Here is a 17,604-nt window from a genome sequence, read left to right on the forward strand (position 1 = left end):
GCGTTTTGGTGGTATCTCTCCAGCAAGTCTTGGTGCATTTCGTATGGATACATGTCCTCATAGGACTTTTGGAATTCGGCATTCATGGTGGCTATCATGATGCAATGTACCTTCGTTGCATCACACTTGTGAGTTTCAAAATCAGTCATTTTAGCCGGAATAGCGATTTCAGGGTTGATTTTCTCGAGCTTCTCATCGAGGACATACTCCTTGTCCTCGTAGCGAGCAATTGTGCGAATGTATCTTATCCATTCGCTAAATTTCGTCCCATCCAAAGTCACCTTTTGACAAAGGCTCATGAATGTGAATGAACTAACAGCAGCGTTGTTAGCGTTCGACATCTACAAATAGAAAGGACAAAGATATATTAGAATTTGAATCCCTAATTATCACCCAATAAGAAAAATTAGGGCTAGGATCCAACAACAATATTTACATATTAGAAAAGGGATGTCGTAATCTAACATGCAAACAATTTGAAGGTAAGTGAATGACGATTCACTAATTCTCCACCATAAAAACATAACTTTAAGTTCTAAATGTATTGAGAATTCCTAGGTTTGGATGAGATTCATTGAAACTTTTCAATGGCATGTTTAAATCTCGATATGCCCCTCTCGTTTGTGACTGGGATATCGAGGATCACAAAGTGGGTGTGAATTGCCATGCAAATTCACATGGTGCCTTCATTGTAACGATCACCTATTCGATGTGCCGGTAAACCACACACGCTCCATCGAACTATGATAAACAATGAATCACCCTTTGCCACCTTTGCTTAGAACCAATTAGTGTGCCAGTAAACCACACACGCTCCACTAACTTCTTAGCAAGGGTGCAAAGTGTAATTTCATGGGATTGCATCAATTCACTTTTCTTAAAGTAACTAGGATTGGGAAATTTTGAAAAACATGTAGTTACTTTGTAATTCATATTATACTTTTAATGAAAAGATGAGGTTGCCCTATCCTACCCGTTCGGCTAACGACCCTCCACCGATCAAGCAAGCGGTGGGTGAGAGTGTTCACCCATTAAGCGCCATTTTATAGGCGGCAACCTTATACCCACCTTATAGATTGGCTTCGTAAATGAGGACTACTAACGGTAAGACTAACATTTTTAATTATACATACATATATATATATATATATATATATATATATATATATATATATATATATATTAATCTTGTAATATTATATTAGTATAGGGTTGAATTTTAAACTTGTAAAATTCTAGGGTTTGAAATTTAAATTGTCTAAATTAAACTTTTAATCACAAAATATAAATTTCAAAACTTGAGGGCAAGTTTTTAAACTTTTTAAAACATGAGGGATCAAATAACAAATAATCCAAATTAACATTTAATCACATAATTATCCATATTTGATTTATTTAATGATTTCTTGCAAAACAATTTACCAATTTAATAAAAATAATTAATCAATTATCACATAAGGAAATAAATATTTTATTAATTGATAAATATCTTCAATTAGGTCAAGAATATACTCATATATATCAAAAAATCGGATTTATATTGATCTAATATGATAAAGGCAAGTATCTCAAAGATAAACAGCAAGAAATCCCGAAGTTATCTCTTTCTGACGCTCGAACTCGCTGAGTACCCAGATGGACTCGTCGAGTTCATTAAGCAGAGGACAAAAAACAATTTTTCAAGCAACAAACAAGCAATCAATGTATCAATTCAATAGAAACCAATCTAGGCTCTGATACCACTGGTGGGTTTTAGCCATATGAACATTCCTATGTGCACATGCAACCCTAATGCTTGGATCTAGGTTTCTCTAATTGAACATACATTGAATCCAAGACTTCTAATAGCTAATAGAGTATAATAACGATATGAAATCAGAAATTAGAAGTTTACCTTGAATCACTTACTTGATCTTCTTGTCCTTGAGGCTTTAGAGTCACAATTGTCACTCCTCTAATGGCTTACAAACACCAACTAGCAAGAAGATGATTTAGGAGAGAGGAGAGGGGATCAAATCGGCCAGGGTTTCTTCTCAAAGCACAAGTGATGATTTCTCTTGACCCCTAGGATCTATTTATACTAGTTAGGCTCCTAGGGTTTCACCCTTAAACCCTAATTGGATAACTTAAGCCCTAATCAATCCTAATCCCTTCATGATAAGCCTTTGGACGATTTTAAGACCTATCCAAAGTCCTTAAAACCGGCCACCCTTTATCCATAAGGGATTTATAGCCCAAACTATAACTATCCAAAGTCACAATATATATATATATATATATATATATATATATATATATATATATCGTGACTTTTACGAGTTGACAACTATGATTACTAGGTAAATAATAAAGTACTTGCGAAATATGAAATACCACCCTGGTCATTAATGTGGTGTAAAGGACGTGAAAACAAAGCAGGCGAAATAGAAGATGATAATGTAAAACTCATGGCAGAAAACTAGTAAGTTATTGAAACTTTCTCATTGGTTATTTGATTACTATACTAAATGTGACTTGTTAAATAAATATTGACGATGCTATTTTGATATCTTTTTGTGTACAAGTGGAACATAAAAAACAAATTAAATATGGAGATGCGAAGCTTGATCCTAGGATGGATGCCATGTCATTAGTCTTTGGCAAGGATAATGGTGGATTCTTAAAAGGGGTTGGCACAGGTGTGACTGCTAGTAGATATTTCAATATTCCTAGAACCAAAGGATCTTCAAAAGAACAAATTGCGGACCTAAAGTTTGAACTACAGAATGAGAGACTTGAGCTTAAGAAAAAAGATGAAGAACTTAAAGCATTGTCAACAAAGGTAAGAGAACAAGATAAAACACTAAAGCTAGTTTTAGCTCATATTGGATCACAAGGAACAATGATACCAAATCTAACATCTCATCCGAATCAGTCTCCAACACAAGTAAGTGAATTATTATTGTTTTTGCAAAATGCATTTATTGCATAAATTGACCCTTTTCCTTCAATTTTGTAGGTCTTTTCAGTGGACAAGAATGTTAAATCTCATGGTACTCCTGTTACTAATACTATCATAGAGAAAACACTTATCACAGATAAAGCATTGACAAATGAACCAGTTACACGAGTAAGTAATTATTTGATAAGTTCATTGATTTTAATATTTTTTTTGTAGTACTTTATAAGTAATTATTTGACAAATTCATTGATTTTAATATTTTTTGTAGTATTTTCTGATTTCCATATATTATTGAATTATTGTTTTCTAGGTAATGACAAAAACCGGCAAAATAACTGTTGAATGTAAGAGTTTGACAACAAATTCACATCCAAAAAGAAAAGATACTCATTCACCAAAACTCCCACAGGTATGTATTTTAAAATGCAAATATAAATATGTGTTTATTCTTTTATATCTAAATATGTGCAATCATTGTAGACAATGAAGACGATGAAGTGCATTCTACAATATCCAGATAACAGATGCAACGTTGCTTATGGTACAATTTACATCTCTTCAGAAAGACAAGCCATTCATGGAGTTCCACTTCAAGACGACTGCTATAAAGTATCAACTAATGAAGTGATAAAGGGAGCTGCATTTTTACCATATCAAAACGGTGATATCAAAACAGTTGAGGAGGCACATAAAACTTTTGTTGCATGGCCAAAATACCTTGTCAAATGTGACAAAAATGTTTGTTTCTTCTATTAACTACTTTATGCATTAAAATTTTTTCCTTTGGAAAATAGTTTTTTAAATTATTAGTTATTCAAGTTTGGTTCAATGTTGCTACAGATACCATGAATCAGATCAACTCAAGATGATGAATGTAAAAGCTCCAAGAAGCAAAAAAAAAAAGTTTTATAACGAGAGATAGCATTGGCAAGCATACAATGAGCACTTTCAGCAAGACTAAACAAATCTAGTTTTTGGTTTATGCCTTTTTTCCTTTCTTTAGCATATTTAAGTAAACTTGTTTTGATTACAAGGATTTTTACCTTTTAACTAGGGAAATTATATATGAGAATTTTCATTTGTATTATTATTAATATTGATCTTTTTTTGTCGTTTCACATTGTCCATTTATGGTTATATTTATTTAACATTGTTTTTTATTCCTTGTGTTTGTAATAATTTTACCATCATGTTTTATTATGTTTTGTCACTAAAATGTAAATAATTGTTACTTTACAAAAAAATGTGCCGTGTGACTAAAGGGTTAACAATAGTCATGATAGAAACTCAATATGTGTCTACAAGTGTTTTACAGTCACTTTTAATTAAACATATGTGACTAAAAGTAAAAGAAATACAACATTGAAAATTTTTGTGTCTTGGAAAAGATAGACATTTCACTCTATTTAATAATCATGTGACTATAAGTAATATCACAATAGGGTAAATGTAGTCACGGTGAATGAATTTGAGTGTCGATACAACACTAATGGTTACGATTGTATTGATTCGCGATATCTAAATTATGATCAATAGCCACATTGAAAACTATAGGTGTGTCTAAAGGATAACAAATGTTATGGTTATGAAAAATTTGTGTGGCTAAACACTAAACAATAAGGACAATAAACATTAGTTGTGTATCTACAATGATTTTATAGTCATGCTTCAATTTAATATACATGACTAAAAACTAAATAGTATTGTCAATGTAGATAAATGTGTGTCAAAATCTTAACATATGTCACTTATTTCTACATTCATGTGGCTGTATGTTCTATAATAGTCATAGTTATAAAAACATTATGTAACTATACGACATTTACAACTATGGTTTAAGTATGTATATGTGACTATAATAAAAACAATAGTCACACTCTGTAATTTTTTAATGTCTAAATGATAAACCGGTCATACTTAAAACAAATTGTTATGTTCATAAGATGAATATTAGCCACTGTTATATATACTTTTGTGTCTATAAATCAATTACAGTCATGTTCAACTGATTTTCTATGTAGAAAACATATAAAATAGCCACACTTACAACTTTTTATATGTTTGAATCATAACAATGGTCATGATAAATTATACATATGTGGCTGAAAGTTATTGAATGAACATAATTAAAAAAAAAATAGTATGTCTTTAAAATACTTTTGGTCATTGAAATTATAAATTTATGTGACCATTTTGGGAACATGGTCATGATTTATTTTATTATGAGCGTGTCTAAAAGATTGTTAATAGTCATATTTTTTTTTTGTGTGACAAATTATTAGCAAAACGTGATAGTGCAAATAAATTCATGTGGCCATTCGTTGAATATGGTCATGTTTCGCTTAATTTTGTGTCTCTAAACAATAGTCAATAGTCATAATGAACATTTCTTTGTGTGATGAGTTATTATCAATACGCCACAGTGAAAATAACTTCATGTGACCATTCCATGAAAGATTGTCACTAAAATAACTAGAAGGTGTGTCTATAAAGGGTTTACAGTCACAATATTGGATAAAATGATAGATTACAACAACAAAAAACTTCACCCTATAGCCACACTTTTATGCTATGGTCACAGTTTTTCATATGATATAGCTACTAAACTTAAAAGTGGTTGTATGGTGCCTAAAATGGCATGGCCTTCGGTGACACTTTCAATGAAAAAAAAGTGTGACTATAGGCATATGGTCATAATTTTTTGGTGTGACCATAACCCATTTTTGTACTAGTGACAGTAGCATTAGATTTTTGCCTTTTTCAATTGATGAACATGATAGAGATTGCAATTGACTGTTTCAACTTTTAAGTACCAAGGTTTTGTTTTTTAGAAATGAGTAAAACATATCATTTGGTTATTTTATTTTCTTCCATAGTTTTATATATCTAATGTAAATTTATTTGATAATTTATTTATTTTATGTTAATAAATGTAAATCTATTTAGTTTACCATAAATTTAATTTTTATATATAATGTGAATTTATTTGGTAATTGATCGATTAAAGTATCAATGTTTTATATTAAAGACCACAAATAGATTTTTTTTTTCAAAATATAAAAACACTTCTCAAGACATTACTTGTATTTTATATTATGTCTTATCTTTGCTTAATAAAATTAATATTATACTTGTGTGAGATTATTGACAAGACGACCCATCAACCAAAAAGGTTTGACATGTTTGTTTTCTCATATCATTTAAGTGGACACAAGTGGACACATGTGAGTTTTAATTATAGATTAGTTACTTTATTAAAACTATGAGTTTTGTATATTAAGCTGTGATTTTTGTGTTTTAAACTGTAAATTGATTGCATTAAGCTGTGAATTTTCAGTTTAAATTATGAATTGACTATATTAAGCTGTAAATTTCATGTATGATGCTGTGAATTTATTGTATTAAACTGTGAATTTATTATGTTAACCTGTGAAGTTTATGTATTAAACTGTGAATTGAATGTATTAAGAGTTTTAAGTTGATAGTATGGCATTGAATTTATATATTTTGTGTATTAAATTGTGAGTTTATTGTATTAAGCTATAAATTTTGTATATTAAACTGTGATTTTTGCGTTTTAAGCTTTGAATTAACTATATTAAGCTATAAATTTTCTGTTTAAAATATGATTTGACTTTATGAAGTTGTGAATTTTATGTATTAACTTGTGATATTTGTGTTAAATTATGAATATTTTATGTATGAATTATATTAATTTCTTGTGAATATACTTAGTTTTTTGTTGTATAAAAATGTAAAAGGTATTAGGTTTTATAATAATTTTGCATTAAAATCTAAATAAGTAAACTAATGGGTTTATTAAATTGTGAATATATTATTTCAGCCGTGAATCAATAATCTATATACAAATTTGATTTGGAAGAAGAGATGATTGCGACGGTGGCACAGATGGTTGGTGGTGATGTTGGTAGTTGGTCATGGTGGTGGTGGGAGTGTTTGAGTTTGACTTCTTTAAATATGTGAATTAGTGTATAATGGAGTGTATTATGTTATGTTGTGAATTTTATGTATTAAACTAAAAATGGACTGTATTAAGATGTACATTTTATATAAATTTTATATTAAAATATGAAAGAAGGTATGCAACAAAATATTGAAATGTGTATTAGTGAATTATTATGTTTATTAAACTGTGAATATTTTTTATACACGATATATTTTTTTAAAGAAATATACAATTTAGAAAAAGAAAATTGATTTTTTCAAGACATAATTATTTTTTTTTTACTATAATTTTGTATATTTTAGCTAGAAAAATAAAAAGTATTACAAAAAATGGAACATATAATGTTTGTTCTATTAAGATGATAATACGACCAGAACAATGTCACTGAATTTAATGTTAGTCCGGCGTTGATCGGGCTATGGTCCGATGGTGGTCCAATTACATATGACAAGTAGTTTTGTAAAGTAGGGAATGAAAAAGTGTGCTTAATACAATAAAAATGTTGGATTTGTCCAAAATGCGCTTAATAAAGACATTTTAAAAAAAATGGTTCGTAGGGTTCTCACTCTTTTTGGTTTCTAATTTGAATACTATATATATATATATATATATACATATATATATATATATATATATATATATATATATATATATATATATATATATATATATATATATATATATATATATATATATGAATAAGCTCTAATAGAGGATGTAAGAATGATGGTAGAGATAGTTGATTGTAGAGATCTTGAGATTCAACCTAAGTCATACATTTCTCATCTGCCGCTCTAACGCTCCAGGGTACCAACAACAACAACAGTGTATGTGTAATCATAAATGATTATACATGTATGTTTGTTCACTGAGTAATCATATATGATTATCACAGTTGATGGCAGAAACAGTGGTGGTGACAGAGGTGGCAGTAGTATAAGCGACGGAGGTGACAGTGGTGGGGTCGGTTGGTGTCAGAGGTGGTGGTTGTGGTGGCAATGGCGGTTGTGGTGGTGGGGATGGTGGGGAAGGAGAAATGGACGGACGACGCTATATAATCATTTATGATTATAACAGACCTGTCACGCCGGTATGCCAGAGGGTTAGAGCGGCAGACTTGAAATATGTGGATGAGGTTGTATCTCAAAATCTCTATTTATTTTTAATCTCATCGGAACCTACCTATCTCTCTCTCTCTCTCTCTTTATATATATATATATATATATATATATATATATATATATATATATATATATATATATATATATATATATATATATATATAAAAGAAAACCATTGGTTTTTTTGCAACATATCCACGTCATCTAATTTTACTTGGGTTGGTACATTGGACTCCATACAATGGGCTATCTACGATACTTTATATCTTCTTTTTGGGCTATGGGATTGTCTTTTACTTTCTATTTTCGTTTAAATATTTCTTTTTTAATTTTTTTTACATATTTTCTACACTATTCTTCGATTCCACAAGCTATTTTATAGGCAGTTAATCCAAGACCATCTCCAAACCATTTTCATTCCCCCCCCCCCCCCCCCCCCTCCTAAAAAAAAAAAAATTGAGTAAAAAAATTGGGTAAATAGTGTTTCATCTCCAACTCTACTCTATTTTTTACCCCATTTTTACTCTCAAAAAGTATATTCTATTCTTAAATTGTCAAATACATCTATTCTATTAATTTGGTTTTAACAAATATATAATCTATATTTTTTTTCATTACAATAATATTAAATAAATAAGATTATATTTATAATACGTAATTATAAGCTTTTGTAAAACACATTATTGTGTTTTAAAATTTCAATATGTATTTAAATTTTAATATGAATTTGATAAACGAAAAAAATATATATTTATAATTAATTAATATAATTTAATATATAACACAATATTATAAGTGTTAAATATTACATTTAAATAATAATTAGTAGATAAAATAACTAGAAATGTATAAATATATAAAATGAGGGATTAAAACCGACAACTAAGAGTTCATCCCCATTTTGAGGGAAATGAATAGTATAACACCATATTTGGTGTTATACTAGTCATTTACCCCAAAATTGGGGAATAAATGGGGTAGAGTTGGAGAGGAAAGGGGAAAGAAATGGGAGGAAATAATAAAGAATGAGAGTGGGTTGGAGATGCTTTAACATACAAAATTTTTAGTACAGTCTTCTCATCTTAACCTTTATCTCACAAGAAATTGGCGACCTCTGCTTCCCATCCCAGAAGGAACCTTCTGGTATTCGACTATTACACTTGAAGAACAAGATGAAAACCTTTTGTTATTTGGCTATTACCCTTGAAAAACAAGACAGATACCTAAACCTTCCTCTTTGTTTGTCACGCACACCTTCTTCTTCTTTCTCTACAAACGAATTTATCCTATTCTTTGCCCAAAAAACAAAAATTCTAATCCATCTACCAGTTGTCTTGCTACAGTTGCTTTATGTACAACATCTAAAGCAGTTTTGATGCTACGCATCTACATCTTTTCCTCACCTAGAAAATCCATTTTCTGCTTTTCGTTGAAACATGTTTCTCTCTAATTTCTTTTTAAGGTATGTTTTCTTAATATCAACCTTCTCGATACGAGGTTATTCTGTAACAAATTTGTTTTCTTTTTTTAACCCTAATCGTTCCACCATTTGCATTTATCGTTCCGCTTGGTTCAGTTTTTTTCTTTATATACTTTTAAGGGATAATGACTTAAAAGGGTAACGAACTTTCGACTTTGTTCACATTTAGTCACTAAACTTTTTTTCGTTATCTATTTGTCACTGAACTATTGTTTTCTCACTAAACTTTCTTCCGAATTGAGTGTTTTCTCATTCCATTTTTGGTTTTATAATCATTTTTCGATTATAAAAAGGGGAGAGATTTAGATATGGAAATTCGAAAGTTGAATTTTTCATATTATGCGGACTTGAAGACCGAAGTGACCTCGAGTATTTGAATTTTATGAAATGATTCGATTGGAGATTCGGAAGTGATTTCGGTTCATGATAGGTTTGGACTTATTGAAGATTTTTGGAGTGTGTATAAATGCTGAAAATTTTGGTAATTTTTTGAAGAATGAGAAACTCCTAATTACCTTTTGATGCTCGGTTTGTATGGTCTCACATGTGTCATGGATGAATTGAAGATTTGATGCTCATCTCTACATGTGTCACATTTGAGGCTCGGTTCGTGAAGTTGCTCAAGTTTGGAAGATTTGAAGCAGGTCATCCATTCCTAACTTTGAGGGGGAGAATGTTGGGTACAGAGTTATCCATGTATGACTTTGTAAATGGTTTGACTTTTGTAAACTCACTTGCATGTGGTAAAGTAGCCTTATGACATGAGAGAGAGAGAGAGAGAGAGATAGAGAGATTGGTTTTTTTATTTCGGTTTTGTTTTTTTTTAATATATTTTTCGGGGTTTTTGTTTTTCTATTTCATAGATTTCTTCATCAACAAATGTTGCTAGAATTTAACAAAAAGAAATAATTTGCTAAAACATAATTCCAGAGGAAGTTTGTTCACATTTAGTCATTAAACTTTTTAGAGGGAAACGAACTTTCGACTTTGTTCATATATAGTCACTAAACTTTTTTTCATTATCTATTTGTCACTGAACTACTGAAACTGTTCACATTTTACCCTTATGACCATTTACAACCGGTCATTAGGGTAAAATATGAACAATTTCACTAGTTTAATGACAAATAGATAACGAAAAAAAGTTTAGTGACTAAATGTGAAAAAAAGTCGAAAGTTCGTTACCCTTTCAAGTCATTATCCCTATTTTTAATCAAAAGGGTCATCAATCAAAGTAAATCAAATTTGCATCGTCTGTCGGGTCTAAAAAAATGGAAAAAACTCGTGGATTCTATAATTTCTAAATAAGTCAATAAATATATATCTACTTTATAATTCCAGATCATTAATCAATCACTTGATGCGTTGTAGTCTCATATACTCGCCACGTTTTCTAATACGACTCTTTCACCGTCCTCTAACACCCCCTGTTCAAAAATTTAATTTATATCTTTCATTAGTTCATAACCCGTGAGAACCATGGTTATAAAATTAATTAAACTTTCATATTAAAAAATCAAAAATATTAATCAACTATTTTAAATAAATTATTACTTAAAAGATATTCGTTTTAGTTATATATAAAATTATAATAGTTGATTTAAATAAATACGTGAAGTTATATCACCTTATAATCCATATAATTTTTATTTTATTTTTAAATCTAATTTTATTAATTTAATATAATTAAATGAAAAAATTTTAAATTTGAAATTTAAAATTTAATGTAATGAGGGTGCAAATTTAAACTTTGAAATTGATAATTAATATGTTGACAAGTGTCATGATAGAGGACATATAATATTAATGAGGAGTTTTGATATAATAATACTTGTCATGAAAATAAATCTATTCATTTATTAGAATAGGGATATTTATTCTACCTTTCCATATACGCTCCAACCACTTGCATCTTTCAATTCATCTTCATGTCTCCCAACTTTCTTCCTCTTTCTCTCTCAGCCATTGTTCCTGCCATTGAAGACTCAGTCAATCTATCCTGTACTTCAAATAAAAAAGGCAAGTAGTTTTTTATTTATAAATTCAATGGGCCTTAATAACCTTGTCCTACTTTTTACTTGAAGGTTTCAGTTATTGTGAGAAGAATTTACTTTGTTTTTTAAGAATAATATATTGTTCAATCGATAATTGGAAGTTTACCATGGTTGGATATAAGAGAAAATTTACAAAATGTGATAAAATATACTCCGTATGTGACTAAAAAAGATGGTCAAAGTACTTTAAATTTTACTATCTCTGTTTATGTAGAGAATAATGATGCAACAAGATTTTATAAGAGTATGGGAGAAGAGCAATTCTAATATGGAAGGGTAAAAGAAGTAGATCCATATGTTAACATGTCCGGTTTACGTGAAACATTGACCGTTAGGTTAAAATAGTTGAATAATAGCACTAAAACTCATTCCAGTTCTTCAAGTGAAACATCAAAAAGTGTAAAAGGAAAACATAAATGTAAAAAAGGAAGAGAATTATTGAAGTTTATTCCTTCTGTTGCTGATAGACTTCGTAATGTTGCAAATTGTTGCTATTGTGGTGCTATAAAGTTTTATTCAAAAACAAATTACATCTGGCTCAGATGGTTCTATTGTTTTATCAAATAATGAACCACCGGTTGTTATGCACGACCTTTTATGTTCAATGTCATAGGAAGCAAAAATGTTTAGACCATATGTAAGATCGTACAATAATGTATTTTCATTTACTTCAATTCCTTTGGTGTTAAAGTAGACAAAGCTCTTGCTAAGAGAAACAAAGGAATTTCCACATTCAGGGTACAAGGCTAAGTATACCATTTCATAAATGACTTAGTGCCTTAGAATGATAGCTCAAAAAGTCTCCCGTTGTACTTTCACAATACTGAGCATGAAATAGAAAATCACATTTCCACTTGTCCATGTTTGTCGGAAGATTTGATTGGAAAATGTGTTAAATATCTTGATCAAAATCCTTATGCTCGCTTTTTCAGATATTTAAGAGATGTTCCTGTTTTGGATAATTATAAGATTATTCTTAAGACAATCCACGGTCAGGATCAACGAGTATATAAAAAACCATAGGTTTCACAAGTTGCAACGATCTGGATAAATGGAGAAGATAATGAGGATTATGGTACTAGAAGTATTGAGGTGAAAACACATAACAATGAATCTAAGAGCGTTCAATACTATTTTGGTTGTTATGACCCTTTACATTACCCTTTGATGTTCCCATTCGGAGAGCTAGGTTGGCATCAAGGTATTCTTAAGAGTTAAGAAGAGTGAAACTGACAAGAACAAATGAGGAAGAATTATTTCCGTAGCTAAGAAGGTTATTTCCCCCACAAAGTTTTGTAAATGCAGAAGATTTGCTAAGCATGGAAGAAAATAGTAAGATATATTCTCCTTAACTACATTAGTTGTATTTCACATAATTGTAAATTATTTTCTTTTTCTTTTGCAATATTAGCAAAGAAATCTTATAACCCAAAGTTCGTTTCAGTTAGAGAATATTATGCTTACAAATTAGAAATAAGTCCCCGTGACAAGTCTTGCTTTATGAAGAATGCTAGGGAAGTCATTCACCATCATAGCCAAATTTTGTAATCACTTCAATAGCTATGTATATTGGTATATATAGATATATACATCTAGCCTACTCATACGCTAATATATGTTTTGTGAAGCACCAAAAAACAACATTCTACTATGCAATGAATGTGAATATATATATATATATATATATATATATATATATATATATATGTGTGTGTGTGTGTGTGTGTGTTAGACCCGAGTAGAATACCCTTACTCTTGACACGTAACGCATCATGCAATATATATATATATATATATGTGTGTGTGTGTGTGTGTGTGTTAGACCCAAGTAGAATACCCTTACTCTTGACACGTAACGCATCATGCAATATATATATATATATATATATATATATATATATATATATATATATATATATATATATATATATATATATATACATATGTGTGTGCGTGTGTTAGACCCAAGTAGAATACCCTTACTCTTGACACGTACGCATCATGCAATATATATTAGACCCGAATAGAATACCCTTACTCTTGACACGTAATGCATCATGACAATGTGTTATCCTTTGGACGGCACTTGGAATTACCTAGTGTGTGTGTGTGTGTGTGTGTGTGTGTGTATATATATATATATATATATATATATATATATATATATATATATTAAAGGTTGTAAAAAACGTTCGACGTTAGCTAGTCGATGGCTGGGGTTAAGGGATTAATCAGTTATTCAGAGATTAATCGGTGACCATTAATTGGTAATTTGTTGAATTTTAAAAAATTAAATAGGAGTAATATCATATCAAAGTTTGTAAATACCAGTAATATGATAACAAAATAGGTTAATATGATTAATAAAACACTAATCATGCCTCAAATAGTTTCCATTGAGATAAAACTTTTTCAAAAGGTTTCACTCATTATGTATGCAAGAATTAATCGATAGGCGCCCTTTAATCACTCGAGTAGCGCCTAGGGATTAATCGGGACTTAGTCGTGATTTTTACAATAGTGATATATATATATATATATATATATATATATATATATATATATATATATATATATATATAGAGAGAGAGAGAGAGAGAGAGAGAGAGAGGAAGGATCATTTGAGAACTCATAGGTTCCTAAGAACCCGAGAGCTAAAAGTGGAACGTTAGATCAAAATTTTTAATGACCTAGATCAAAGATAGCATAATTGTAATTAAAAACAACTTCATTGGTAACTTAGACTTTTAAAATAAAATCACAGTTATATTGGGTATGAAAAATATAATTAGTAATTGTTTTAATTAATTTAGAAAACCATTTCTTTCATTATTCAACACCGATTCTTATCTTCTCTTTCTTTCTTTCTTTCTTTCTTTCTCTCTCTCTCTCTCACACACACACACAAGTCTTCATCGTTGTTGCTTCGTCTTCACGGTGGCGGTGCCTTCGCCAGGCAAAGCATCCACAAGAGATTGAGAGATCCTCCAACCTCTCCTTCGATGATCAGAACTACATCGGTGTGCCATTATCTCCGTCGATGATTCCCCAGCCTCCCTCCCCTCTCTGCTAACCATCGATAACAGAGATCTGATCCACCTATATCCCTTCGAATTGATTTCTACGTCTGCCTCTAGGCCTTCATTTTGACTTCAAGGTACGTCTCTCTTTTCCTCCGCCGCTACCCTTCGTCAACGCGTTTTCCATATATCCTCTAAAATATACGACTACAGAACTCATTAGGGTTCTAATTGAGAAATTTCGATTGTAGAATTACGTTTCGAGTTCTGATAATTACACAATTCCACATTATCACCTGAACTTCTATTTCTCTTTTTCACTGTGGTTAATTTGGAGTTATATGGACTGATTTTTTTTGTTAACATGATTTAGGTGAAGCCACTGTTCATAATTGAATCGATTTATGCGTAATAAACTGTGCTGAAACTTAAAATTTTAGAAATGAGTGTGGTTGGGTTTGATATTGGGAATGAAAACTGTGTAATCGTTGCAGCAAAAAACTGTGGGATTGATGTATTATTGAATGAAAAATCAAATCGCAAGACACCTGTTGTGGTGAGTTTTGGTGAGAAGCAAAAGTTTTTGGGTTCTGCTAGAGTTGCATCTGCTACTATGAAACCTAAATCTAATATTCTCAAGTTAAAAGGTTAATTGGAAGTGAATACAAGAATCCACTAGTGCAGGATGATCTTAAGTTACTACCTTTTGAAACCAGTGAAGCTTCTGATGGTGGTGTTTTGATTCTCGTACAATACTTGAATGAGAAACACACTTATAGACCTATGCAGATTTTGGGAACGTTGAAAACCATGTTACAAGCTGTGTGACCGGGATTCCATCATATTTCATAGACTTACAAAGGTGAGCTTATCTTGATGCTGCACATATTGCAGGTTTGAGATTAATGCACGATTGCACTGCAATTGCATCAAGTTATGGAATAATGCATGATTCCATCATATTTTATGACATTTATAAAATAGTTGGTAGTTTCTTTTAACTGAATATAAATTTAATTTTGTAGGAATCCACAAGTGGATTTGCAAGCTCAGGATCGTGCTCACAAAATTGGGCAGAAGAAAGAAGTTCAAGTGTTTCGATTTTGCACAAAGATTCCTTTAGCTTCTTTCCTTTCCATTTGATTAATAGTTGAAATGTTTGTTTGCTAATTTTAATCGACTATAAACAGTACACTATAGAGGATAAAAGTCATTGAAATTGTGGTATACTTACGCTATTATAGATGACAAGGCTGCTCGACATTCTAGAAGATTACTTGATGTTTCGTGGATATTTATACTATCGTATTGATGGAAACACTGGAGGTGAAGATTGTGATGCCTCTATTGACGCTTTTAATAAACCAGAAAGTGAAAAGTTTGTGTTTTTATTATCAACAAGAGCTGGAGGCCTTGGTATCAATCTTTCCACTGTAGATATTGTCATTTTGTATGATAATGACCGGTAAGACATGGATTTTCCGATTCACGAACTACAAATGTGATGTTTGTTGATATTGTAATTAAAAAAAGATTAATAAAACTACAAAGGAGCAAAATTTACATTATATTTTATCTATTAGCTAATTAACCACATATTATTTGTGGTAATTGCTTCTCAATTAAGCTTCATCTTGTGATTCACACGTGAATCACTTGTGATTCTTTATTCTTTATCTTGTGAATCACTTGTGATTCACATGTGAACCACTTGTGATTCTTTATTATTTATTTTAATTTGTTTCCTTTTAGCGATTCACATATAATTTACATGTAATTCACATGTGAATGACATATGATTCATATGTGAATCACATGTGATTCATATGTGAATCACATGTGATTTACATATGATGTCATAAGTAAATGTGATTCATATGTGAATCGGATGTGATTCATATGAGAATCGCATGTGATTCATATGTTAATCACATAAAAATCACATATATACTTTTGTGAGTGTTTTTGCATCAATCATTTTTTTTCTTGTAGATTTGGAAGAAATTTATGGTGAATATTGAAGAGGTGAAAAATGATAAATTGAAGAAAATAAGGAAATATCGACACGAAGACGAAAATGCTTTGAAATTTGTAGCATTTTTTATTTTTTTGTATTTTATTTTGTATCAAAAAAAATACTTGTACTATTATGTTTATAGATTAATTAAAAAAATGAGATTTTTTGTGATTTACTTACGAATATTATAGTATAAGAAATATACATATATGCATTTGAAAAAATATGTATATATTCACCTAAAAATTTACTATTTTTAATAAAAAAATGCAGTTTTTTTTGAAAAATTGTAGTTTTTTTTTTCAATGCAGTTTTTTTTGAAAAAAAAATGTAACTATTTTAGAAAAACTTGAAGTTTTTTTTGAAAAAATTGCAGTTTTTTTAATTAAAAATGCAGTTTTTTTTTTGAAAAAATTGTAGTTTTCATTAGAAAAATTGTAGGAAAATGTTTTTTTTTAATTGCAGTTTTTTGAAAAAATTGTAGTTTTTTTTAAAAGAATTTTTTTTTTCAAATATTCATGTTTTCTATAAAAAATTAAAAAATCTGCATTTTAAAAAAAATGAAAAATAATATATTTTAAAAAAATCTGAAAATTTGATTTATGATGTAAATTTTTGGACATTTATATTAATATATTAAATGACACAAAAAAAAATTAAACATTAAATAAAATTGGTAAGATAACGATCATGTCCTTAATGAATTACTTTTGATCCAACGCTCCACTTTTAGTTCTCGGGTTCTCGGGAAAATATGAGTTCTCAACCGATCTCAACCCTATATATATGCTTAGGTTATTTTGTTTCTACTAATTATTGTGTGCCTGAATGCATAGATCTTGACCATCGGATAGAATATAATCAAAAGTCATGATATAAGAGACTATGATATTACAATAGGGTAACATGCACCATATGATCACACAATGTTAAGCATAAGGGTATTTTAGTCAATTTACCTATATTAAAAAAGGAAATTTCTGGGATTTAAGGGATAATTAATT

General features: G+C 29.9%; 1 long non-coding RNA gene across 1 annotated transcript; it reads left to right on the forward strand.

Moving 5' to 3' along the window:
- Window positions 1–14,381: 14,381 nt before the first annotated feature.
- LOC111891878 (uncharacterized) lies at window positions 14,382–16,775 on the forward strand. Its single transcript, XR_002850385.3, has 4 exons — window positions 14,382–14,720; window positions 14,957–15,445; window positions 15,609–16,048; window positions 16,576–16,775. It is a non-coding gene; the product is annotated as an uncharacterized LOC111891878 (long non-coding RNA).
- The last annotated feature ends 829 nt before the right edge of the window (window positions 16,776–17,604 follow it).

The sequence above is a fragment of the Lactuca sativa genome, chromosome 5 (genome assembly GCF_002870075.4).
Source record: "Lactuca sativa cultivar Salinas chromosome 5, Lsat_Salinas_v11, whole genome shotgun sequence".
Classification (NCBI taxonomy): domain Eukaryota; kingdom Viridiplantae; phylum Streptophyta; class Magnoliopsida; order Asterales; family Asteraceae; genus Lactuca; species Lactuca sativa.